Source organism: Dendrobates tinctorius, unplaced genomic scaffold, assembly GCF_039654945.1.
Source record: "Dendrobates tinctorius isolate UK_male_01 unplaced genomic scaffold, ASM3965494v1 ptg000265l, whole genome shotgun sequence".
NCBI lineage: Eukaryota > Metazoa > Chordata > Amphibia > Anura > Dendrobatidae > Dendrobates > Dendrobates tinctorius.
In genome coordinates, this window is record NW_027361932.1 from 8,857,437 (window position 1) to 8,883,923 (window position 26,487).

The 26,487-nt window shown below is 45.3% G+C and overlaps 1 protein-coding gene across 3 annotated transcripts in view; it reads right to left on the bottom strand.

Moving 5' to 3' along the window:
* Positions 1 to 26,487, bottom strand: part of LOC141069485 (catechol O-methyltransferase-like) — a 102,004-nt gene that overhangs the window by 32,036 nt on the left and 43,481 nt on the right. Inside the window, exon 1 of one of the 3 annotated variants that reach the window (XM_073559074.1) lies at positions 7,238 to 7,377. The exons of the other annotated variants lie outside the window; for them this stretch is intronic. The gene's annotated coding sequence lies outside the window, so the exon portion shown is untranslated. Of the gene's footprint in view, positions 1 to 7,237; positions 7,378 to 26,487 lie in introns of those variants that run through there. 3 annotated transcript variants of the gene reach the window in all.

Consider the following 26,487-nt stretch of genomic DNA (forward strand, 5'->3'; position numbering starts at 1 on the left):
AACTGGAGGGATGACTCGGCAGGTCGGGGTAACTCAGACTCTGGGGGTGACTATGGCTCTGAGAGAGAAAGGGAGCACAGAATAGAAGAGCTAGAGAAAGAAATCTCTGAGCTCAAAGGTCACCTGTCCACCTGGCAAAGCGTGAACAAGACCCTTAGGGAAGAGATGGAAGAAATCAGAGGAGTAGTAAAAGGTCTTCTGCGGGAGAAGAGCTTGGATGAAGATTTACAGCGGCCGGGCCCGAGTGATAACAAGACGGAACTGCCAGTATCCATCTTGGCAAAGCGTTGTGAAGAGATAAAATCTCATGAAGTTGGTGAGCTAAGAACTGAAGAAGACAGTCACCCGGTCGGGACAACTGTAGTGATGGAAGTGTCCGTGGTAAAGCCAGAGGCTTCTGTCCAAGAAGGGAACAAGACCACGACCTTCAAATCTGTAATCAAGGTACCCGAAGACATGCAAGAAGCCTGTGCAGAGGAAGGTGTGCATGAGGCTTTCAAAGAGGCGGTCAAGGCGTGTAAGGTGCACTGGGCACCTGAGACTCGGCAGTTGGTGATAATATCAGCCAGGGAAGATACAGCAAACCGGGTAGCTGTCCTAAAAGAGATGCATTTGCAATGTCTCCACGCCAAACAGCTGGTCAGGCGGAGTAATATGAAAGCTGCTCGACGCCTAGAGTTAGCAAGGGAGGCTATGGATCGGCTGGGTTTGCGGAAAGATGTAATTCCGGTACCCAAAAGTCTGATTGGGAGAATCATTGGAAGACTCAGGAAGGTAATGCAAGACCTTGTAAATATCTCCGGTGTGGTGAGGGTCAGGATCCTTCCTGATGATGAAGACCAGGTATCCAGTGAAGAGGGTAGAATTCCCATCATGGTGGTTGGCTCCGTGGAAAGCCTGAGAAACTTTCGGATGCTCTTGGAGTATCGAGTGGGGTACCTGCAAGAGTTGGAGCAGTTGAGGCTGGACCGTTGGTGGATCAATAAAGCGGTACGGAACACCAGGTGGCGGCTGCCTTCAACCCAAGATGTAAGGACCCGAAGGGTTTCTCCAAGTAGTGACATGGCAGGTGGCCGAAGAATGTCAGCAAGTGGCAGTTCGACGGGCTGTATGAGGCTGAGAGATCTTAGTTCCTGTGAGACGCTGAATGGGTCAGACTCAGGCCAGAAAGTAGGCTCGATTAAGACTTATGACCGCACCAACTGGGAGAGCCGGTCAGTGAGAGAAAGGAGTGTGGTGACTACACAGTGTCTGATGACGCAGACAGACTGTGACTGGAGGGCCAAAGATCAGGGCCGACATTCTGACCACTGGGGGCGGGGGAGGCCTAACGTAGAGATGAGGCCGGATGACAGAGACGATTCTCTCGACCTGTGGGGCAAGGTGTAATGAGTGCCTGGTCTTGAGATCCCGGGGGAATGTTGTGTGTTCAACCCCCACAAGTTTGAACAGAGGGGGGAGGTATGTGGTGTAGTGACCACTGTGTCCGCTAGGGGGCGCTGTGTGGGTGGTCCAGAACAGGCGTATAAGCATTTCCAATGTCCTGATAGGAGTAGGATGCCGAATGATCGTAATGTATCTCAAGGTGGGTGGCCTTTAGATGAAGACTTGTGTATGTGTTGATCAGCAGTGATACTGCTGAGGTTCCGTGTCAATGTCTTAGGGAAGTCTTCAGGTAGCTGGAGAGACGGGCGAGACCACCTACCTACAAACCCACCCAGGGGTGTGTCTGAAAACACTGGTAGTAAAAGACTGAGTGTGAAGGACCTGTGATGAGGTCATAGCCATGTGACCCGGTGGGCGTGGCTACAGACCATATAAGGTGGCCAGGGTAGGTCACATGAGTGAATGCTTGGACCCGGTTGGTCCGTTGTGGAAGGTCCCGCTGGGAGATGGGGCTTCCTGCCTGATAGCAAGAGAAGTGGCTGTGTGTAATGGCTGCTAGTATCTGAGAGTTCCCAGGGGAGGGAATGAACGTCTGGAGTCTGAAGCAACCATAAGGTAACCCTGACGGGGTGAGACAACTATGAGGCTGAAGAGCCTGAGTACTGGACATTGCGTAACCTGTGTGACCACAGGGATAACAGAGGGAAGCTCTGTCATGAACGTTATGCTGTGGATATGAACTTTATGTTGCTGCTGTGGGTTTATGATTCCTGAATAAACCGCATGGACTGTTATGGTTTTATGGAAAATCCGTGCCGGATCTGATTATTTGGCTGCCAAGCGAGTGTCCCCAACATTGAATGACAGCGCTACCTTACAATATCAACTTGGGCACTTTAGCAGTTTATATCTACAGTATATGCACATGGGATTTAAAGAGAAACTGACAGCAGGATTGTGCACAGTAACCTACAGAGACCATGATTAAGGTGAGATGCTGAAACATGTTGGTTTTTTACATATGTGTGGAATATCTGGTATTGTTACCTACACTGGTTACATGTTTTAATGGATTCAATTAAAAGTTAAGTTTTTATCTGACAAGTGGAATCATTCATTGCAGGAGATAATCCCCTATTTTTCTATGCTAACCTACAGTGTCAGGTTGGCGCAGTTATACTGCTAAAAATGATACCTTGGTTGATGAAATCCATCTTATGGTTGTTTAATCTTTATTTTTGGTTTTGAGTTAATGATATGCTCGTGCTCCGAGGTGGCCTGTAGGGGGTCTTCATATGGTGCTCTGCTTAAGTATTCATAATGCAGAGTGCTGACAGATCACTGATCCCTCACTGACCTGACCCCTAGTTTACTTAAAGGGAATCTGTCACCCCATTTTTCGACTATCAACTGCCGGCACCGCCATCAGGGGCTTATCCGGTCCGGCGCCTCCCATCTTCTAACGGTGACGTCCTCTTCTTTGCTTCCCGTTGCGGCTCCTGCGCCCTGTTGAGGGCAGAGCAGAGTTCTGCAGTGCTCAGGCGCCGTACCTCTCTGACCTTTCCCGGCGCCTGCCCACTGCAGAACTCTGCTCTGCCCTCAACAAGGCAGAGCAGTGTGCCTGCGCAGGAGCCGCGACGGGAAGCAAAGAAGAGGACGTCACCGTTAGAAGATGGGAGGTGCCGGTCCGGACCGCGACACCCATCGGACCAAAACCGGACCACCCCTGGGTGAGTATAATATAACTCGTTTTTCTTCTCTTTCAGGTTACATCGGGGGCTTATCTACAGCATTACAGAATGCTGTAGATAAGCCCCTGATGGTGGTGCCGTCAGCTGATTGTCGAAAAATGGGGTGAAAGATTCCCTTTAATGAATATGATATATAAAAACCTTCTGCAGGTAGGCACCGGCGGTGGCACCTGCACTGCAGCTTGGTCAGATATGTAATGAATTGTATACACATTTGTTTGATGTAATCCTGAAGTTCTTAAAAAAAAAAATCAGTTTGAAACTGGCACCGGCCGCGCCTGCGCAATAACAGCTACCATAAGACAGATTTCATCAACTAAGGTATCATAGGTATCATTTTAATCAGTATAACAGCGCTGACCTGACACTGTGTGTAGGTTACTGTGCACAATCCTGCTGACAGGTTCCTGTTAGTTGAAATATCTTGTTTTCAACATCCTCCCATGAACTGCCTGTATCATGCAGGTAGAATGGAGCGTTATCCATTATCATGGGTGCTTACCTCTTACAATCTTCATTGGCGCGCGCTTTTCTTGTGTGCCTCGCCTCTGGTTGCCATGGTGATGCGTCCCCTCAGCGTCGTCTTCCCCCGCCCACACCATTATGCGTCTGGTGTGGGCAGGAAAGGACGTCGTTGGACGCCGATCCGCTGTTTTCCCCTTGGCCGGATGTATGACGTGAGCGCCACAACATGTCGGCGATTGGTAAATACTAATAGGAATAGCCTATGCCTCTGCCCTAATATCACCCCTCTGAAGAAGCCAGATGCGAAACACGCATTAGGGGTGGTCTTCTTGGTACTTTGATCCCGCTTGGGTAAATATGCCACTGTGGCTTTACTTATAACTAGATTCTGTGTGTGCAAACACTAAGCATTAAATAGCACGTATTCTAGCAATCTAGTAGTCTAGACCTGAGTTAAAGATGTAGTATGCATGACATGAAAAGTTCATTGATGCAACAACTTTCATATGTATCTGTGGTGGGTTTTTTATTATATTGTAGGATCTTCTTATCCACATGTGAATATAAGGTATGAACACCCACTATATATTCAAATCAAAATCCTATTTCATAATGCATTTTTTATGCAACCTTCCACCTTATATATTGCTAAGTGTGAGAGAAAACAATGTATTTCAGGCAAATGAAAGGCTATTGTTCTTAACTCCCTGTATGCAGATTGAATATAATTGAGACCCGTTTTGCACAACAGAAACACTAGTCTGCTATTATTTGCATGCCAAAACCCATGGTCACATTTACCTTTGTTTTAATATCTCCTTCTTACATTTATGCTTGTCTGTCATTTGTCATTTTTCTTTATGGATTTAGTTAATAAAATGTATTTGAATATATTCTGGCTACATACTCCTAGCTCTTTTCTGTAGGTGTTTTTCATGTCATTTGATGACATTTAACTCATAAATATTCAACTGTAAGTGGTATTATTGAAAAGTGTAAAAGTTTAGAAACCACAGAAACGCAGTCTCAAAAATACCATGCAAACTTACAGAGCGGAGTCCCCGAGCGCTCAGGTGCAGAGTGCATAAAAGCTGCCAATGTGCTGCTAACTCAACTGCAGAACTCCAAGCGCTAAACTTATTCAAGCCTTACATCACCAATCACAATGACAAGCACCGGATGGAGTGGTGTAGAGGACTGGGCTCTAGAGCAGTGGAAACCTTTTTACATGGAGTGAGAAATCCCACTTCTCTCTCTGATTGACAAGACAGAGTTTGGTGAATATCAAGAGAATGTTACCTGCCTGATTGTGCCAACTGTAAAGATTGCTGCAGGAGTAATAATGCTATGGGGATATTTTTAAGGGGTTCGTCTAGGCCACCTAGTTCCAGTGAAAGAAAATCATAAAAGTTTATTCCGGATCAGCTTATTTACACGTCAGGAGGGGACTAGGCACAGAAATGTAACACCCTTGGATATCTGCCAGCTAGCGAGAGCGAGTGGCAGGAGTCATGCACCTGTCCTATTCACTAGGAAGCACACAAGCTGCCAGACATCTGTAGACATGATGTCAGCAGCTGACCTACCGATGCAAGTCTAAGGCTGTGTGCACACGCTGCGGATTTTGCTGCGGTTCCGCAGCGGTTTTGGCCGCTGCGGACCCGCAGCAGTTTCTGCTGCGGTGTACAGTACAATGATTCCCTATGGGAATCAAAAACCGCAGTGCAGGCGGTGCGGAATTTTCCGCGCGGATTATCTGCGGTTTTCAATCCGCAGAAAGAATTGACATGTCAATTCTTTCTGCGGATTCTCCTGCGGTTTGCCATCTCCTCCATTGAGGAGATGAAAAACCGCAGGGCAAAACCGCAGAGCAATCCGCAGGTAAAACTGCAGGTCTTTTGACCTGCGGTTTCACCTGCGGATTGTACAAAATCCGCGCGGATGAATCCGCACCTTTTCCGCAGCGTGTGCACACAGCCTAAGCCAATCAAGGTTACGTCTTTAATTCTTTCGCATGCCATGACATTTTGGACAAGTGTACCTTCCAACTTTGTGGGAACAGTTTGGGAAAGGCACTTTTCTGTCTGTGCACTAGTGTACAAAACAGGGTCAATAAAGTCATTGTTGGATTGTTCTGGGAGAATCTGACATCCCGCACACAACCATGGTGTCAACTCCATCCAACACCTACAGGAGAAATGAAAATGGAAAATGGGAGCCAGGTGCTCTCCTCCAGCTGTGTCTGACCTCTCAAATACTCTGCTACATTAATGGGCAAAAATTCCCACAGACACACTCCAAAATGTTATAAGAAGCCTTTCCAAAAGAGTGATTTCTGTTTTAGCAGCAAAAGAGGTAAAAATAATTTTAAAAAAATCTACATTAATACCTATAGATTTAGGATGGCTGTACTAAAAGCTCCTGCAGGTGGAATGTGTAGGGGTCGTTCATAGAGTGTACTTTTGAATGTTCCTGAAAAGAAGAATGTTAAGCTGCCTTGTCCACATATTTCTACTTGCAAAACAGAATAGTTATGCATTTAACATTCATGTTTAATCATTTTAATACTTGTAGAAAAGCCTAATTTAATCCTGTATATTACAGGAGCTGGGGAGTCAACAGCGCAATAGGCTCTTATCCGATATAAATTAAGAGATTAAAAAGGTCATGTTAACCTGATACAGTTGTGTATACACCACAGTATGAAGCATAGGATTAGAGCTGCTGCAGGTCCACACGTCATCTGACCGGTACAATGGATAAAGGAAAAAACGTGGATTGCTGATAAATTGGTATTAACATCCAGCAAACACAAACTGTATATGTGGTTGCATTATCGACGCATTTCGAAGTTGACCCATTTCTTCCGCCAGACATATGGTTATATTCTGAGGAAGAAGTGTGTCAACTTCGAAACGCGTTGGTAATAAAACCGCATTTACACACTTTGTGTATCCTGGATCTTAATTCCAATTTCTTTGCAGCACGGACAATACACGTTTTTTCCTTTATCTAATGTAATCCTGTGTAATGCCACTTTACAGTAAAACCTTCAACCGGAGAGCAGCAGGATAACCAGGTAGGAAGTAGGAACATCACACATTGCTTGCGATCAGTCTTGTAAAAAAAAAAACATGCTGGCCAAGGTTCAAGTTCAGTATATGTAATCCTGACATCACTGTAAATTCAGGTGGGGCAACATTTGGAAGCGTGTGTCCATAGGTGGTCCTTGGGGGGGCTCCTTTGCGTCTTTGTGCATGGAGGAGTATACAGCTTCATTAGGTATAGCTAGATTAGTAGCCCTTAATATGGTTTTGCAATAACAGACACTATCACTATCCAGGACTGGAGGAACAGATTACAGACAGTCACTACTAATACTGCAGTCATTAGAAAAATAAATAGAAGAACACAACAAGGACAGCATTGTTCTACCACCATATGCCAAGCAGTTGTGTAACAATCCAAGCTCTGCCACCATAGAGACAAACAATGCTGGCAACTACTGGATGCCAGCACCTCTACCAGGAGCAGGGGACTTGTGTGGCACCCTGCAGATCTGTGTCCCATCCCTCCCTGCCTCCTTGGAAAGTGCATGCTCTGCAGACAAGAGTGGGAAGACATGCAGCTGCTACCTTGTCTGGCCGGGAGCTCCTCTCGTCCTCGGCTCGGCTCTCAGCGCTGTGAACTTTATGCAGTCAGCAAGCTGCAGCCTCCAATCAGATCGCATCACATCAGCCAGTGGAGCGGCCCCAGCCCTCTGCCCATGCCCACCCATCGGCAGCTGTGCCCTGTGCGGCCCCCACAGAGACATGCGGCCTGACAGCCTCTCCGGGGCTTCGCTCTGCACCATGCTCTCGGCTTCTTTTCCCTTAGATGTTCAGATTCTTCTAAAAGAAAAACACAGCACAATAACTTACAATAAATACAAAGTGTCAATTAATAAAAATCCCTGTAGCTCTAAAATTCTCTGACAACCAGAACTGGAAGTTGTTACACCTGCAATTGTGGTTGGCACTCATCCAATGGTACACAATCTACAATAAACTATTCTTTATAGCTGATAAAAATGGATTATGTATACTCAGTACTTATCAGTGCTATTGGTGGTATCTGCAATGTCAGGCAGCATTATTATGCGCAGCTTTCATAGCACCTTTAATTGTACAGCCCTTTTCAAACATCTTCACTGTCCCCAATGGGGCTCACAGTCTAATTTCCCTAGCAGTAAGTCTATGGAGTGTGGGAGGAAACCAGAGTACCCGGAGAAAACCCACGCAAACACAGGGAGAACATACAAACTCCTTGCAGATCTTATCCTTAGGCCGGAGTCACACTGGCGAGGAATACGGGCGCGTGAGAGGCGCAAAAAGCACGCATTACACACGGACAAGTGATTTTCAATGGGGTCACTCGCACCAGGCGTATTTTTCTCATCCGTATCCTACGCTCCGTGCCACTCGCAGCATGCTGCGATTGTCAGCGTACTACGCCCGTAGTACGCCAATGCAAGTCTATGGGTGCGCAAAAAATACGGATTACACATGGACCACACATGTGACCTGCGAGCAATACGCAGGTCTTTTGGCTGGTGACAGGAAATGGGCCAATCCATCATCAGGAAGCCTAGACATGCAAATGAGCTAAAAAAGAGCTCCAGACATCCAGGAAGTCAGCCTCCACGGAGTACAGCAGCATCATGGAGTCCACTTATATTAATGTTGAGATGCTCATTGTGCTGGTGCAGGAGCGTCCCGAAATATGGGATCCACACGATGCTAATTTTGCGAACCGGACAAGGAAGGAGGCGTCATGGAGGCGCATCTGTCGCCAGATGTACCATGACTTTGGTGACAGACCACGTGATGAGCAGCATAAAATTCGTAAGTGCAACGCTAAACATCATTAACCTTAGCGCACGCTTCAAAATGAATCTACAATCAGCACCCCCCCCCTTCCTGGGCATGTAATTTTATTAGCCTCATGAGGCCGTTACATTTGGATGTGACACGTGGCTTCACACAGCCATAATTAGGGGTTAGGCCACAAGCTCCTCATCCTTCTAGCCAATAAATTTATTTTCAGTGTAGCTAATGAGACCCTGTGTATCGGCCCAATTACATATGCCACCATGGGTAGAAAGCACACCCCAGAAGGCCCCATGCCTAGACTACTGTTAGAAAATGTGACCTCTCAAATATGTGATTTTGACAATCTTTCCTGTCACATTGCAGTGGAAGATGTGATGAAACGCTGGCGAAGCATCCGGGACCAATACCGCCGGGAACGCCAGCAGCGGTCCAGGAGTGAGGATGCTGGGCATGTGAAGGGAAAATATATATACTATGACCGGCTGAACTTCCTCGCCCCAATTCTGGATCTGAGACCGTAAGTACATAGCTCACACCACATTACACAAATACTTTACAGGGACAAAAATATTGATGTATTTTTGCCTCTGTTCTATTTCATAACAGAACTCAATCCAACCTTACAGATCAAGGAACGGCCTCAGAGGCAGAGCCCATTATAGATCCTGTAGGGGATGAGGTGGCTGGCCCATCTTCTCCCCCTACAAGAAGGATGGCTGAAGATGAGTCATCACAAGACCACACAATGGCTGCCCTACACACCACACCACCAGGATGGTCTGCTGCTGCCACCTCACCCATCCTGGAAGAGCCGGGCAACTTGAGCAGCAGCCCAACTGCCCAGATCAGGTCCTCCCCACAGGCTGCTGTAGTTTCACGGCGAACAAGAAGAAGGCGCCAGGTCACTCTTCAAGAGAGTAGGACCAATGTGGACACAGGGGTGCTAAATTATTTGTCCAGAGTAACAACAGATGATGGTGAGGAGGCCTATGCACGTAGCCTCACCCTTTATCTCCGTGCCCTTACTCGTGAGGTCAGGCTCCGTATTAGGGGATGTATTCAGATCCTGCTTGATGCAAGCACCCCGCCAATACCCCATATTAGGTTTTTGAATTTCTGGAGAGGTGGCAGCACTCACCACGAAATTTAATGCGCATGAGACCATCTACACAGATGCTTGCTCAAGCAGGGTCTGAACAGCTCCTAATACGTGGGCCAACACCTCAACCCCTTCCTCCCCCTACCCAACCATCTATACCGCAGCACCAAATGTCTTCCTCAAGCCAACCCCACCAATATGGACACTTGTACCCACCCAGTGTTGGAGGCTGGTCCCAACCTGGTTGGGGACGATCTGGCTATCTTGGTGGGTATGAGCCACGGGCCTACCAGAGCCAACAAGAAGCCCCTCACCATCATCATTACTCTGGCCAGTATCCCCAACAGTCCCAGGAGGCTGGACAATTCCAGCATCATGGGCACCAGTATGGCCCCACACAGGGCGATGTTGGCCACAATGTCCAGCAGCACCCACAGGCTGTTGATCCACGTTCCCCTTCCCCAACATATGAGGATTTATGATTCTGATGGTTAGAGATGTCCAGTCAGATGTAACTGGTGCTCCTAATCTAAATGTAAAAACAGGTGTTCTCCTTCACCAACATTTATAACATCATGTAACATTCACATTTTTCAACTATGTTTTCCAAACATATGAAACAATCCATCATGACAGGCAACGCTACCTCACGCCTTTCAGACAGATATTACATGTGTGTAGAAAAGAGAAACTTTAAATGCGCTATGCTGTAAACTGAAAGGATGAAAATACACTACTCACTTGCAAACGCATAGGAAAGGCGTGCTCGCCTTAGTTAAGTAGTCACCTTTTTTGTTAGCAATCTCTAGGACAAAATTTCTAGGCGACAAGCATTCAGAATAACCCGCTTTCTCTATGTATTAACAAGTGAGTTTTGTATTTTCATCCTTTCCGGTATAGCATGCTTAAATATTGTCTGGTGTACAGACAGGTAATATCTGTGTGAAAGCCGTGAGGTAGCCTTGCCTGTCATGGTGGAATCTTTCTATGTTTGGCTAACATTATGTGGAAATGTGAGTGTTATCTCGTTGCCTTTATTTTGGTGATGGAGCTCACCTTTTGTTGGCAAATCTAGGTTAATCTAGTGATGCAGCAATGTTTTTTTGGCCTAATGTTTGTGGCTGTTTTGTTCTGTTATGTTCATTTTACAACAAGTTAAAGAAGGCACAAAGGGTCATTTTGGCCATTGCCAAATTTGTGTTATGGCAAAATTATGTTTGCCTTTAAGCGAAAAAAAAAAAAAAAGGCAAAACTAAATATTTGTCTACTCTACTTAACATCTCTGTGTGATTTTTCACAATCCTTCACAACATACTAACAGACACCAACCAATGCACTGAAACCTTCATAGAATCATAAAGGCTTGAGTAATATATATTTTGACACAATTAAAGAAAAAAATTATAACATAGACACTGCATGCTCTTGCCAAGAAGTTGCCCCCTCAGGTGAGATAAAGTAATTCGTGAATATATCACGCACTTTGAGGCCAGAGAGCGGTCTACGTTGAGGGTTCATAGGTGGTCTCACCCTGCGCACATTGTCCGGCCTACGCACAACACCATCAGAGGAGGAACAATCATGTATCCTGGTGAAGTTATGCAGAACACAGGCTTTCACAACTTCATTCACATTTTGCTTACTCAACTGAATGGCAGACTGGAGTACTCGCCATTTGGCAGAAAGAATCCCAAAGGAACACTCCACCAGTCGCCTAGCACGTGATAGGCGCAAGTTAAAAATTCTGCGCCTGTGGTCAAGGTTGCGCCGGGGATATGGCCTCATGACATTGCGCGATAACTGAAAGGCCTCATCTGCCACAAGGACATAAGGGACAGATTGTTCTGGGGAGCCTGGTAGCTGGCGTGGTGGTGGTAGATCCAGCTGGTTGGTGCGTAGCCGCCGAGCCATTATGGAAGTATTGAAGACTCTTGAGTCTCCCGTCCTTCCATAGGCCCCAATGTCAACAATTATAAACTTGTATTGAGGGTCTACCAGAGCCAACAATACAACAGAAAAGTATTGTTTATAATTGAAGAATTGGGAGCCTGAGTTCGGCGGCTTACGCACCCTGATATGTTTGCCATCCAGGGCCCCAATACAATTTGGAAACTGGCAGTCCTCCTCAAAGTCCCTTGATATCCTTAACCAGTCTTCCATCCTGGGCTCGGGCATGACCACTTGATGGAGTCTTGTCCAGATTTGTGCACATGTAGACCTCACTATGCCTGAAATGGTTGATTTTCCTATGAGAAACTCATGGTGGAGGGCGGCATAAGACAGGCCAGTGGACAGGAAGCTGTAGAACAACAGAAATAGTAAAGCTTAGAATGGCTAAAGTAAAAAAAAAATCATTTACATGCCGAGCCAAACTTGTTAGGAAATGATAGAGAAGAACACACACATATTTGGTGGCACAATGACTAAGTGATATGCTGGACATATTAGATGTAACATTCTGCTGTGTCAGGTTATTGATATTTGGAATAAGATGATGGCATTCAACTTTGTCCAAGAAGGGCAAAAAACATAATTTAGCACACACATTAGGAATAGCGAGAATGTGGTTGTGTAGTACACACCGTATTGTGAGTAGAAGTCGCTCCTCTGCAGATATGGCTTTGCGCATCCTTGTATCCTGAAAGGTTATCCCAGGGCGCACTGTCTCCAAGAGTCTATCAAATGTAGCAATGCTCATGCGACAGTACTGGTAAAATTTCTCCGGATGCTCCCGCAGAGAAGAATAGAGGCGGTGAAAATGCCCTCTTGTGAGTCGTTGCCTCAAAAGTGGATGGACCCACATGCGTCTCCTCCTCCGCGGATCCACTATCACAGGATATGGTTGCCCAAAGCGCCGTGACAAAAGCCAGGTAAAGAGAACCTGCTCAGTTGTATTGAATCGCAGACCCTCTGCCATGCTGCACAAAGAACACCAACACACCTCGTGAAAGCAAGGGGACAAATGTACAGAATGTAGGCATCCACCTGTTTCTGAGTGTCTAAATAGGGTGCAGGCTAATGATTTAAATTGTTTGCAGGCCTGAAAACCGTTAAATGTCCATTTTGCAAGGCTGCGAGAAAATCTCGCCATACGGATTGCATACGGATGCCACACGAATTACATACGGATGCACACATGCGCAAAATACGCGACCTCACCCTGCTTACGGATGACCTACGGAGCACTATTTAGTGGTCATTCATCCGTATTACGCAAGTAAACTACGGACCGTATTTTGCGCAGGTTAGTGTGACTCCGGCCTAAGGGCTCATACCCATATGTGAGGAATAAAAATGGCCATGCATGTGTAAGGCTATGTGCACACGCTGCGGATTTTTCCACGTGGATTTTGCAAAATCCGCAGGTCAAAAGACCTGCGGTTTATCTGCGGATTAGTCTGCGGTTTTGCCCTGCGGTTTATCATCTCTACAATGGAGGAGATGGCAAACCGCTGCAGAATCCGCAGAAAAGAATGACATGTCAATTTTTTCTGTGGATTGGAAACCACAGCAAAAACCGCGCAGAAAAAAATCTGCACCGTCTGCACTGCGGTTTCCATTTTCCATAGGATATAATGGTACTGTACAACGCAGCTAATTCTGCTGCGGATCCACAGGGCCAAAACCGCTGCAGATCCGCAGCAGAATCCGCAGTGTGTGCACATACCCTAATGCGATTTCCGTGCGATTTTTACACAGTACACACTCCATGCGAGTGACGGTGGCGTATCGTCCTCCCGGCCCCTCCCATCAGTTCCTGGATCATTTTGCCACCTGGCTTCCACATTTTCTCTCCTGTGACATCCCCACCCTCATCACGGGTGATTTCAACATCCCCATTGCTCTTCCCCTCTCCCCATCTGCTACTCACCTTTTATCTCTAACCTCCTCTTTCTGCCTCTTGCAGCATACTAACTCTCCAACGCATGAAGACGGAAACTCCCTTGACTTGGTCTTCTCTCGGCTTTGTGCAGTGGATGATTTTGCAAACTCCCCTCTCCCACTCTCTGACCACAACCTTCTTTCTTTCTCTATAAGCGAGAGTACTATGAACTGGGGAGACGCGCCGCCAGCATACTCTACCCATCAGTGCCCGTTTAGGTAATCTTGAGGATTTTTCCTCCCTGTTCCTCTTGCCTCCTCATTTAGTATTTGCTGTGAGAGTTCATTGTACTCTCGCTTGTGTGGGGGTGTTTGCTCTTGTTGCATGTGATTGTGCACTCCTGCTTGTGGCTGCTTAGTGACACAATGGCCAGTAATCTTTGAACCCTGTGCAATATAAATACAATATTTGGTTGCCCCAATTTTAGGTATTACTTAATTATATTAGGCACACAGAAAGGGTTAACTATATGCTATATGCTGGGAGGCCGGTTTAAACCCTATGCAATGTAAAATAAATACCTTGTCATCTCAATTTGAAGTGCGATTCGACTCTAATAGACACATAGAAAGAGTTTATACCAGGCCATACCCTAGGCAGGTTGATTTGATTCCTTAGAGCTCACATTATGGTTACATTATACAAATATATATGTAAATGCGGAGAGTATTATGTATTGTTCCAATGTGGCACTTGTTATGTAATCTCACAACTATTGCATATTTATTGCTACTTTATTGACATCGTTTTATGTCAGAGTTGTTGGGTCAGGCGCGTCTTTTCAGCACTGTTGCACTTTATCTCCCCGCACATGTTCCCCCACCTCCCTGTTCTGTCCATGTTTTCCAATAAAGGGATTTTCTGTCAATAATTTGGATCTGCATGTCGTATTTGTGTGGTTACCACACCCCCTTTCTCTGTTATTTAACAACGGATCCCTAGTTGTCCATTTTCTAAACAGCATGTATTTACGGATATTTTTCTTTAGGACGCTGTTTTATACCTTTGCTGTAATATTACTCCCCAGCAACATGCCCGCTGTCTTGGGGTCATACTTCACTCCAAGCTTTCCTTTACCCCCCACATCCGATCACTGGCTCGCTCTTGTTATCGGCACCTCAAAAACATTTCTAGAAATCGACCTTTTCTTACTTTCGACTCCTCAAAAACTCTTACTGTTTTTCGTTATACATTCCCATCTGGACTATTGTAACTCTCTTCTAAGCGGTCTCCCTCTTACCAAACTCTCCCCCTTCCAATCTGTCCTGAATGCTGCAGCCAGGATCATATTCCTCGCCAATCGTTACACCGATGCCTCTACCTTGTACCAGTCATTACACTGGCTACCCATCCACTCCAGAATCCAGTACAAACTTATTACTCTCACCCACTAAGCCCTCCATGGCTCAGCACCACCCTACATCTCCTCCCTCGTCTCAGTCTACCACCCTACCCGTGCCCTCCGTTCTGCTGATGACCTGAGTTTAGCATCCTCAATAATCAGAACCTCTCATTCCCGTCTCCAAGACTATACACGTGCTGTGCCAATTCTTTGGAATTCACTTCCCAGGTCAATACGATTAGTCCCCAATCCCTACAATTTTAAGCGTGCCCTAAAAACGCACTTATTCAGACTGGCCTACCGCCTCAACGCATTAACTTATCTTTCCCTGTGTGGCACAGTCAAAAGTTTTACCATAACCAGGTTCCCCGCATCATGTTCCCACATGCTTTATGCATCTATTAGCCCTCTGTGTCTGTACTGATACACACTTAACATTATGGCTGGTTCGAACAATTAAGGCAACTGTTACCACCCACCTTTCCTGTCTACCTTTTTTTTTTTTCCCTCATAGATTGTAAGCTTGCGAGCAGGGCCCTCATTCCTCTTGGTATCTGTTATGATCTATGTGGTTATTGTTATGCTGTAATGTCTATCGTCTGTACAAGTCCCCTCTGAAATGTGAAGTGCTGCGGAATATGTTGGCGCTATAGAAATAAAATGTATTATTATTATGACATGTAAGCAATCCGCATACAATGCGATTTCAACATGAGCTTTTACATAAAGCAGTTCTCTGTATGTAAAAGCTCATGTTAAAATTGCATTGCAATACACAACTGCACACAAAGTATTAAAACCAAATTTTCTTCAAAACATTATATAGATAGACTAGCTGAAGAGCCCCGTGCTGCCCGGGCAGAGTAACTAACTGTGGTTAGTTATAGCAAATTATAATTATCCTCCATCCCATAGTCCCGTGCCCATATACCCATCACACATCCTCCATCCCATAGTCCCATGCCCATATACCCAACACACTTCCTCCATCCCATAGTCGAGTGCCCATATACCCATCTCACATCCTCCATCCCATAGTCCCATGCCCATATACCCATCACACATCCTCCATCCCATAGTCCCATGCCCATATACCCATCATACATATTCGCCATCCCATAGTCGAGTGCCCATATACCCATCACACATCCTTCATCTCATAGTCCCATGCCCATATATCCATCATACATATCCTTCATCCCATAGTCCCGTGCCCATATACCCATCATACATATCCGCCATCCCATAGTCCCGTGCTCATATACCCATCATACATATCCTCCATCCCATAGTCCCGTGCCCATATACCCGTCATACATATCCTCCATCCCATAGTCCAGTGCCCATATACCCATCACACATCCTCCATCCCATTGTCAACCATTATGACATCATAATGGGGGCGGGGCTTGATACACACACTTTTTCCCCCATTATGTAGATAGGGGCAAAATTGTTTGGTGAATTGGAACACGCGGGGTTAAAATTTTGCCTCACAACATAGCCTAGGACACTCTCGGGGTCCAGACGTGTGACTGTGCCAAATTTTGTGGCTGTAGCTGCGACGGTGCGGATGCCAATCCCGGACATACACACACACATACATACATACATACAGTTGTGGCCAAAAGTATTGACACCCCTGCAATTCTGTCAGATAATACTCAGTTTCTTCCTGAAAATGATTGCAAACACGAATTCTTTGGTATTATTATCTTCATTTAATTTGTCTTAAATGAAAAAGCACAAAAGAGAATGAAGCAAAAAGCAAAACATTGATCATTTCACACAAAACTCCAAAAATGGGCCAGACAAAAGTATTGGCACCCTCAACCTAATACTTGGTTGCACAACCTTTAACCAAAATAACTGCGACCAACCGCATCCGGTAACCATCAATGAGTTTCTTACAAGGCTCTGCTGGAATTTTAGACCATTCTTCTTTGGCAAACTGCTCTAGGTCCCTGATATTTGAAGGGTGCCTTCTCCAAACTGCCATTTTTAGATCTCTCCACAGGTGTTCTATGGGATTCAGGTCTGGACTCATTGCTGGCCACCTTAGAAGTCTCCAGTGCTTTCTCTCAAACCATTTTCTAGTGCTTTTTGAAGTGTGTTTTGGGTCATTGTCCTGCTGGAAGACCCATGACCTCTGAGGGAGACCCAGCTTTCTCACACTGGGCCCTACATTATGCTGCAAAATTTGTTGGTAGTCTTCTGACTTCATAATGCCATGCACACGGTCAAGCAGTCCAGTGCTAGAGGCAGCAAAGCAACCCCAAAACATCAGGGAACCTCCGCCATGTTTGACTGTAGGGACCGTGTTCTTTGCCTCTTTTTTTCTCCTATAAATTCTATGTCGATGCCTTTGCCCAAAAAGCTCTACTTTTGTCTCATCTGATCAGATAACATTCTTCCAAAACGTTTTAGGCTTTTTCAGGTAAGTTTTGGCAAACTCCAGCCTGGCTTTTTTATGTCTCGGGGTAAGAAGTGGGGTCTTCCTGGGTCTCCTACCATACAGTCCCTTTTCATTCAGATGCCGACGGATAGTACGGGTTGACACTGTTGTACCCTCGGACTGCAGGGCAGCTTGAACTTGTTTGGATGTTAGTCGAGGTTCTTTATCCAACATCCGCACAATCTTGCGTTGAAATCTCTTGTCAATTTTTCTTTTCCGTCCACATCTAGGGAGGTTAGCCACAGTGCCATGGGCTTTAAACTTCTTGATGACACTGCGCACGGTAGACACAGGAACATTCAGGTCTTTGGAGATGGACTTGTAGCTTTGAGATTGCTCATGCTTCCTCACAATTTGGTTTCTCAAGTCCTCAGACAGTTCTTTGGTCTTTCTTTTCTCCATGCTCAATGTGGTACACACAAGGACACAGGACAGAGGTTGAGTCAACTTTAATCCATGTCAACTGGCTGCAAGTGTGATTTAGTTATTGCCAACACCTGCTCGGTGCCACAGGTAAGTTACAGGTGCTGCTAATTACACAAATTAGAGAAGCATCACATGATTTTTCAAACAGTGCCAATACTTTTGTCCACCCTCTTTTTTTATGTTTGGTGTGGAATTATATCCAATTTGGCTTTAGGACAATTCTTTTTGTGTTTTTTCATTTAAGACAAATTAAATGAAGATAATAATACCAAAGAATTTGTGTTTGCAATCATTTTCAGGAAGAAACTGAGTATTATCTGACAGAATTGCAGGGGTGTCAATACTTTTGGCCACAACTGTACATACATACATACACACACTTGAGCTTTATATATATTAGATAGATAGATATATTAAAAGCCGGCAAATGATCTGCCGCATACAGTATACTGTAGAACAGAACAGGTTAGAATAGATTCCATACTGTATATACACATACATAGAATACGTATATACGGTGGGGAAAAAAGTATTTAGTGAGCCACCAATTGTCCATGTTCTCACACTTAAAAAGATAAGAGAGGCCTGTAATTGACATCATAGGTAGACCACAACTATGAGGGTCAAAATGAGAAAACAAATCCAGAAAATCACCTTGTCTGATTTGACAAGATTTATTTTGCAAATTATGGTATCCTTTGTTGGCAATGACAGAGGTCAAACGTTTTCTGTAATATATAATGAAAAACTAGGCACTCAACTTATAGATAATTTTTGGTGATTTTTTTTAACCCCCTTCATGACCCAGCCTATTTTGATCTTAATGACCTGGCCATTTTTTGCAATTCTGACCAGTGTCCCTTTATGAGGTAATAACTCAGGAACGCTTCAACGGATCCTAGCGATTCTGAGAGTGTTTTTTCGTGACATATTGGGCTTCATGTTAGTGGTAAATTTAGGTCGATAATTTTTGCTTTTATTTGTGAAAAAATGCGGAAATTTGGTGAAAATTTTGAATTTTTATTCTGTTAAACCAGAGAGTTATATGACACAGAATAATTAATAAATAACATTTCCCACATGTCTACTTTACATCAGTACAATTTTGGAAGCAAAATTTTTTTTTTATTAGGAAGTTATAAGGGTTAAAAGTTGACCAGCGATTTCACATTTTTACAACAAAAGTTACAAAACCATTTTTTTAGGGACCACTTCACATTTGAAGTCACTTTGAGGGGTCTATATGGCAGAAAATACCCAAAAGTGACACCATTCTAAAAACTGCACCCCTCAAGCTACTCAAAACTACATTCAAAAAGATTAGTAACCCTTCAGGTGCTTCACGGAAATTAAAGCAACGTGGAAAGAAAAAATGGACATTTTAATTTTTCCAACCAAAATTTTCTTTTAGCATCAATTTTTTCATTTTCACATGGGCAACAGGATAAAATAGATCTTAAAATTTGTTGGCCAATTTCTCCTGAGTTCACCAATAACTCATATGTGATCATAAACCACTGGGCGCACGGAAGGGCTCAGAAGGGAAGGAGCGCCATTTGACTTTTTGAATGGAAAATATGCTGAAATATTTAGCAGTTGCCATGTTGTGATTGGAGAGCACCTGTGTGCCTAAACAGTGAAACCCCCCCACAAGTGACACCATTTTGGAAACTAGACCCCTTAAGGAACTTATATAGATGTGTGGTGAGCACTTTGAACCCCCAAGTGCTTCACAGAAGTTTATAATGCAGAGCAGTGAAAATAAAATGTTTGCGAGGGTGGTCAGGAGCCGGAATCTCCAGGAGTGGACCCTCTGGACCGTGGTACCGAGTGGCCCCAGGTGAGCTGCAAGGTAGAACCAACCCCTATACAGGGACCGTTAGGAGCAGGCCCAGGGGTTCGAGTACCATGGTAGCTGGTAACGAGAGGGGCGGCTCAGGATGGACTGGAGTAGGACAGTGGGACTGAAGTGTAGATGACAGAACAGGGCTGGAACACAGGAGACGGGAATGGAGTAAGACTATAGACTGGAACATGGAGGAACTGAAGTGTAGATGACAGGACAGAATTGGCACAGGAGACAGGAATAAAGGAGGACGGAAGGACTGGAGCAGGATGGAACTGGAACACCGGAGGCAGGACTGGAGTAGGATGGAACAAGAATGCCGGAGGCAGGACTGGAGTAGGACGGCAGAACTGGAACAGGATGGAACAGGAGCACCGGAGGCAGGACTAGAGTAGGACGGCAGGGCTGGAACAGGAACACCGGAGGCAGGACTGGAGTAGGACGGCAGGACGGATCAGGAACACCGGAGGCAGGAGATGGAGGAAACAGGAACACTGGAGCAGGACTGAGAATAACTGTTAGCGAACATGGTAGACAGGCTGCGAGGCTGCTGCAGGAAACACTGAGGACGGCACCGAGAGACTGTAGAGAGCACAGGAGGAAGCAGTGCCCAGTGTGCAAGGTAACACTACGATCAGGTGCCTCCCTCAGGGGGAAGTGGCCTGATATAGCCCTGTCTGGTCTGCCATTGGTCTGAAGGTGCTTCCGGGTCAGGGCACAGCCGGAGCACAAGAAGCAGCAGGGAGGCGCGGCCGCGACCTATGGCGCATGCGCATTGCATGCAGGGATGGCGTTGGCCGCGAGCCTAACAGAGGTGATCGCCATGGCCGTCGCGTGGAGAGAGGCTGTAGCGTGGGAGTGGAGGCTGACTGCTGCGTGGGAGCGGAGGCCGGGTGAGTATGACGGAGCGGTGTAACATAAAACATCATTTTTTTTCCTCAAAAATGATTTTTTTAGCCCGCTATTTTTATTTTCTCAAGCCTAACAGGAGAAATTGGACAACAAAAGTTGTTGTGAAATTTGTCCTGAGTACACCAATACCCCATATGTGGGGGGGGAACCACTGTTCGGGCACATGTCGGGGCTCGGAAGGGATGTAGTGACATTTTGAAATGCCAACTTTGATGGAATGGTCTGCGTGCGTCATGTTACATTTGCAGAGCCCCTGATGTGCCTAAACTGAGGAAACCCCTCACAAGTGACCCAATTTTGCAAACTAGACTTCCCAAGGAACTTATCTAGATGTCTGTTGAGCACTTTGAACACCCAGGTTCTTCACAGAAGTTTATAACGCAGAGCCGCGAAAATAAAAAATAATTTTTTTTTCCACAAAAATGTTTTTTTTAGCCCACATTTATTTATTTTCACAAGGGTAACAGGAGAAATTAGACCCAAAAAGTTGTTGTGCAATTTTTCCTGAGTATTCTGATACCCCATATGTTGGGGTAAACCACTGTTTAGGCACACGTCGGGGCTTGGAATGGAGGGAGCACCGTTTAAATTTTTGAATGCGAATTTGGCTGGAATAAATGGTGGCGCCATATCGCGTCTGGAGACCCCCTGATGTGCCTAAACAGTGGAAACCCCTCAATTCTAACCCAAACACACTCCTAACCACAACCCTAACCCCAACATTTCCCTAACCATAATCCCAACCCTAACCATAACCCTAACCCCAACACACCCCTAACCCTAATCCCAGCCCTAACCATAACCCTAACCACAAGCCTAACCCTAATCCCAACCCTAACCCCAACAAACTCCTAACCCTAATCTTAACCCTAATCCCAACCCTAACCCTAATTCCAACCCTAACCCTAATTCTAACCCTAACCCTAATTCTAACCCTAACTCTAACCCTAACCCTAACCCTTACCCTAATTCTAACCCTAACCCTTATTCTAACCCTAATTCTAACCCTAACCCTAATTGTAACCCTAACCCTTTGTTAGGCGTCTGGGTTCTGCGTCTGCTCTGCAGGAATCCAGAGCCTCACATTCTGCGGTCTCCTGCTGTCTATCTACTGCAGGGAAGATTACTTTGCAGCAGACCGCTCCAGAGACTAAGTTCCTCTGTGCTCCTACTGGGCATGCTCACGAGGCGATCTCCCATTGGAGATCGGGAGTCATGTGCCCAGGTCCTGCTCCAGATCTCATTGGTCCATCTCATAGTAACATAGTAACATAGTTTTGAAGGCTGAAGGAATACCTTATGTCCATCTACTTCAGTCTATTTTTAGTGCAGCTGTTCTGCATTGTTGATCCTGGGGAAGGCAAAAAAAACAACAGAGTAGAAGCCCATTTTCTCCATAGGGAAAAAAATTCCTTCCCCTAAGCTGGGTCAACCATCTACCTATAATATTATGTTATTTGTAACCTTCTATACTGTTACTCACAAGAAAAGCATCCATTCCTTTCTTAAATTCATTCTCGGAGATCTGGAAGGTCCCACACGGCTATAAAAAGCGCGCATGACCGTTCGGCCATGCGCTAGTATAGACTTTTCAAGCTAAATGTGTGAATGGTGACGGATGTATGACTCTGGTGACTGACTCATTTGAAACCCCTTCCCTCTGATATTACGCATGTGGACAGGGATTTAGTGCAGCAGTAAGCACCAGTCAGTGGCAAGCCTTAGGCCACTGTGCATACCGCACCTCTACTCTAGCGTCCGACATTGCGCCTGCCTCCTAGCTTTGTCGACTAGCGGCCGTGCCCTATGCCGCGCTGCAGTTGCAGCCCTCCTTGGCGTCCGCAGTAGCGACGCCGCACACACGGTAGGTCTAGACGGACGCAGCTCCTCTGCCTTGGGTCCTGCTCCTGTGACCAGATACCGTGTGTGCATTTCCCTGTGGTCTGTGACACCAACAAGCTCAGCGTTTTCGTATGTTTATGTTGCGGCGCCTCTGTGTGTTAACAGAGCCCACTTTGCACACTTCGAGTGAAGGCTAACCCGTGCGCATTATACCACCATATTGCTCGTCTGTCATTACCTAGCAGTGGTGTAACACCTACTGCACGGTGGACCCCGAGCGGCGAACGCACTTTATTATTTATTTTTATTTAGTGTGTTCCGCCGTTCCTAACACCCTTATTCTAACCCTAACTGTAATTCTAACCCTAACCCTAATAGAAAAACAAAAATAAAAATATTTTCTTTATTTTATTATTTGTCCCTATCTATGGGGGTGATAAGGGGGGCGGTGATTTACTATTTTTTTCATTTTGATCACTGTGAGAGTTTATCACAGTGATCAAAATGAATGAATGGAATCTGCCGCTTGCAGATTTGACGGGTGCTCTGCGCATGCTCCCGCCATTTTGGAAGATGGTGGCACCCATGATCCGGGATGGCAAGACACTGGGAGCCAGAGCGGGACTCGGAGGGTACCAGGGGGAGAGGAGGTGATCGGACTGCAGGGGGAGCGGAGGGAAGGGGAGAAGAGGCAGATCGTGACAGCCGTAGCCGATCGCTGCTGTCAGTCCGTGGCAGGGGCCGATGTCCAATGCTACTGCAGTATCGGCATGGCTGGATTGTAATATTTCATCAAAATTCATTGATGAAATATTACTATCACTCTGATTGGCTGTTTCACTTTCAACAGCCAATCAGAGCCATCGTAGCCATGGGGGAAGCTAAGCCACCCCCCGTGGTGAAGCACAAAGGGTTCTGTGCCTGCGGGTCGGGTGACCTTTCATTGACCCCGGCCACCTGACCCGCAGGAGGATGATTTATACCATGACACCTACGTAGGCGTCATGGGTCATAATGGCACAGCTTTTCATGATGCCTACGTAGGCATCATGGGTCGGGAAGGGGTTAATGCAGCCAAAGTAAAACATTTTGGCCACATCCCGCTTTAACAATTACTACATAAAGAAAAAGGAAAACAAATCAATACAACACGATTATTACAATCATAATGGATACATAAAAATAAAGTATATACAAAACAGGTGTCAATCTGGGTCATAGAAATATCGCTATATAATGTGCTGAAGGGTCAATATACATTGCTCAATATCAAAAAGTGCCTTGGAATAAACCCTAAGGCAAATATTTCATACTAGAATACATTCCAAGAGTGTAGAGAAAAAAATATTTAGAAGACATACCAGACTGTTAACCCTTTCCCTACATTGGACGTACTATTCCATCCATGTGACCTGGGACCTAAGTCTCATGGACGGAATAGTACATCATGTGCGATCAGCAGTGCTCCCGGTGGGAGCGCTGCTGATCTCGGCCGGGTGTCAGCTGATTATCACAGCTGACACCCGGCACAATGTGCCGCGGTGGTCACGGACCGCCCCCGGCACATTAACCCCTGGCACACTGCGATCAAACCTGATCTCAGTGTACCGGGGGCATAGGAGAGAAGCGCGCAGGGAGGGGGCTCCCTGCATGCTTCCCTGCGACCCTAGGAGCGACGCGATGTGCTGCGTCGCTCCCAGGGTCTCTTCTCTGCAGGCTCCCAGATCCAATATGGCTGCGGGGGCCTTCGGGGGCCTGCAGAGAGGTGGCTTCCTCAGTGCCTGCTCTCAGCAGTCTGTGCAGCGCCTGTCAGATCGCTGATCTGACAGTGCTATGCAAACTGTCACATCAGCAATCTGACACTATACAGTGATGACGCACAGTGGGACAATATAATAAAGTTAAAAAAAAAATGTAAAAATAATTTATAAAAAATCCCCAAATAAATTAAAGAAAAAAAATCCCCAATAAATTCTTTTTTTTTTGTAAATAAAAAAAAGATAAAAATGAACATGTATAGTATCGCGGCCTCTGTAACGACCCGCCCTATAAAACTGTCCCACTAGGTAACCCCTTTAGTGAACCCCTTAAAAAAAACAAAAAAACAAAGCAAAAAACAATGCTTTATCATCATACTGCCGAACAAAAAGTGCAATAACGCGCGATCAAAAAAACGGATATAAATAAACATGGTACCACTGAAAATGTCATCTTGTCCCGCTGCCGTACAGCGCCATCAGTGAAAAAATAAAAGTTATAGCTCGCAGAATAAAGCGATGCAAAAATAATTATTTTTTATATAAAATTGTTTTTATTGTATAAAAGCACCAAAACATAAAAAAATGATATATTGCTGTAATCGTACTGACCCGAAGAGTAAAACTGCTGTATCAATTTTACCACACGCAGAACGGTGTAAACGCCCCCTCCCAAAAGAAATTCATGAAATGCTGGTTTTTGTTCATTCTGCATCCCAAAAATCAGAATAAAAAACGATCAAAATATGTCACATGCCCGAAAATGGTACCAATAAAAACGTCAACTCATCCCTCAAAAAATAAGACCTCACATGACTTAAAATATGGAAAAATTATAGCTCTCAAAATGTGGTGATGCTAAAATTGTTTTTACAATAAAAAGCGTCTTTTAACATGTGACAGCTGCCAAACATAAAAACCCATCATAAATAGTAAATCAAACCCCCCTTTATCACCCCTTAGTTAGGGAAAAATAATAAAATTAAAAAAATTTTTATTTCTATTTTCCCATAAGGGTTAGGGCTAGGTTTAGGGCTAGGGTTAGGGCTGCGATTAGGGTTAGAGGTGTGTTGGGGTTAGGATTGGAGTTAGAATTGGGAAATTTCCACTGTTTGGGAACATCAGGGGCTCTTCAAACGCAACATGGCGTCTGATCTCAATTCCAGCCAATTCTGCACTGAAAAAGTCAAACAGTGCTCCTTCCCTTCCAAGCTCTGCCATGCGCCCAAACAGTGGTTTACCCCCACATATGGGGTATCAGCCTACTCAGGACAAACTGCACAACAACTTCTAGGGTCCAATTTCTCATGCTACCCTTGGGAAAATAAAAAATTGGGGGCAAAAATATCATTTTTGTGGAAAAAATATGACTTTTTTATTTTTATGGCTCTACGTTATAAACTTCTGCAAAGCACTTGGGGGTTCAAAGTGCTCAAACATCTAGATAAGTTCCTTGGGGGGTCTATTTTCCAAAATGGGGTCACTTGTGGGGGATTTCCACTGTTAGGTACATCAGGGGCTCTCCAAATGCGACATGACACCTGCAGATCATTCCATCAAAGTCTGCATTCCAAAATGTCACTACTTCCCTTCCGAGCCCCTACGTGTGTACATACAGTAGTTTTCTCCCACATATGTGGTATCAGAGTACTCAGGACAAATTGGACAACAACATTTGGGGTCCAATTTCTCATGTTACCCTTGGGAAAATAAAAAAAATGGGGACTAAAAGATGTTTGTAGAAAAAATATGATTTTTTTATTTTCATGCCCTGGGGTCATATACTTCTGTGAAGCACTTGGGGGTTCAAAGTGCTCACCACACATCTAGATAAGTTCCTTGGGGGGTCTAGTTTCCAAAATGGGGTCACTTGTGGGGGGTTTCCACTGTTTAGGCACATCAGAGGCTCCCCAAATGCGACATGACACCCGCAGTTGATTCCATCAAAGTCTGCATTCCAAAACGTCACTACTTCTCTTCTGAGCCCCAATGTGTGCCCATACAGTAGTTTTCTCCCACATATGGGGTATCAGCGTACTCAGGACAAATTGGACAACAACTTTTTGGGTCCAATTTCTCCTTGTGCCCTTGGGAAAATAAAAAAAATTGGTGACTAAAAGATCATGTTTGTGGAAAAAAATATGATTTTTTAATTTTACAGCTGTAGTTATAAACTTATGTGAAGCCCATGGGGGTTCAAAGGTCTTACCACACATCTAGATAAGTTCCTTGGGAGGTCTAGTTTCCAAAATGGTGTCATTTGTGGGAGGTTTTCACTGTTTAGGCACATCAGGGGCTCTCCATACGCGACATGGGGTCCAATCTCAATTCCAGCCAAAAAAGTCAAACGGCGCTGCTTCCCTTCTGAGCTCTGCCATGCGCCCAAATAGTGGTTTGCCCCACATATGGGGTATCGGCATACTCAGGACAAATTGCACAATACCTTTTCTGG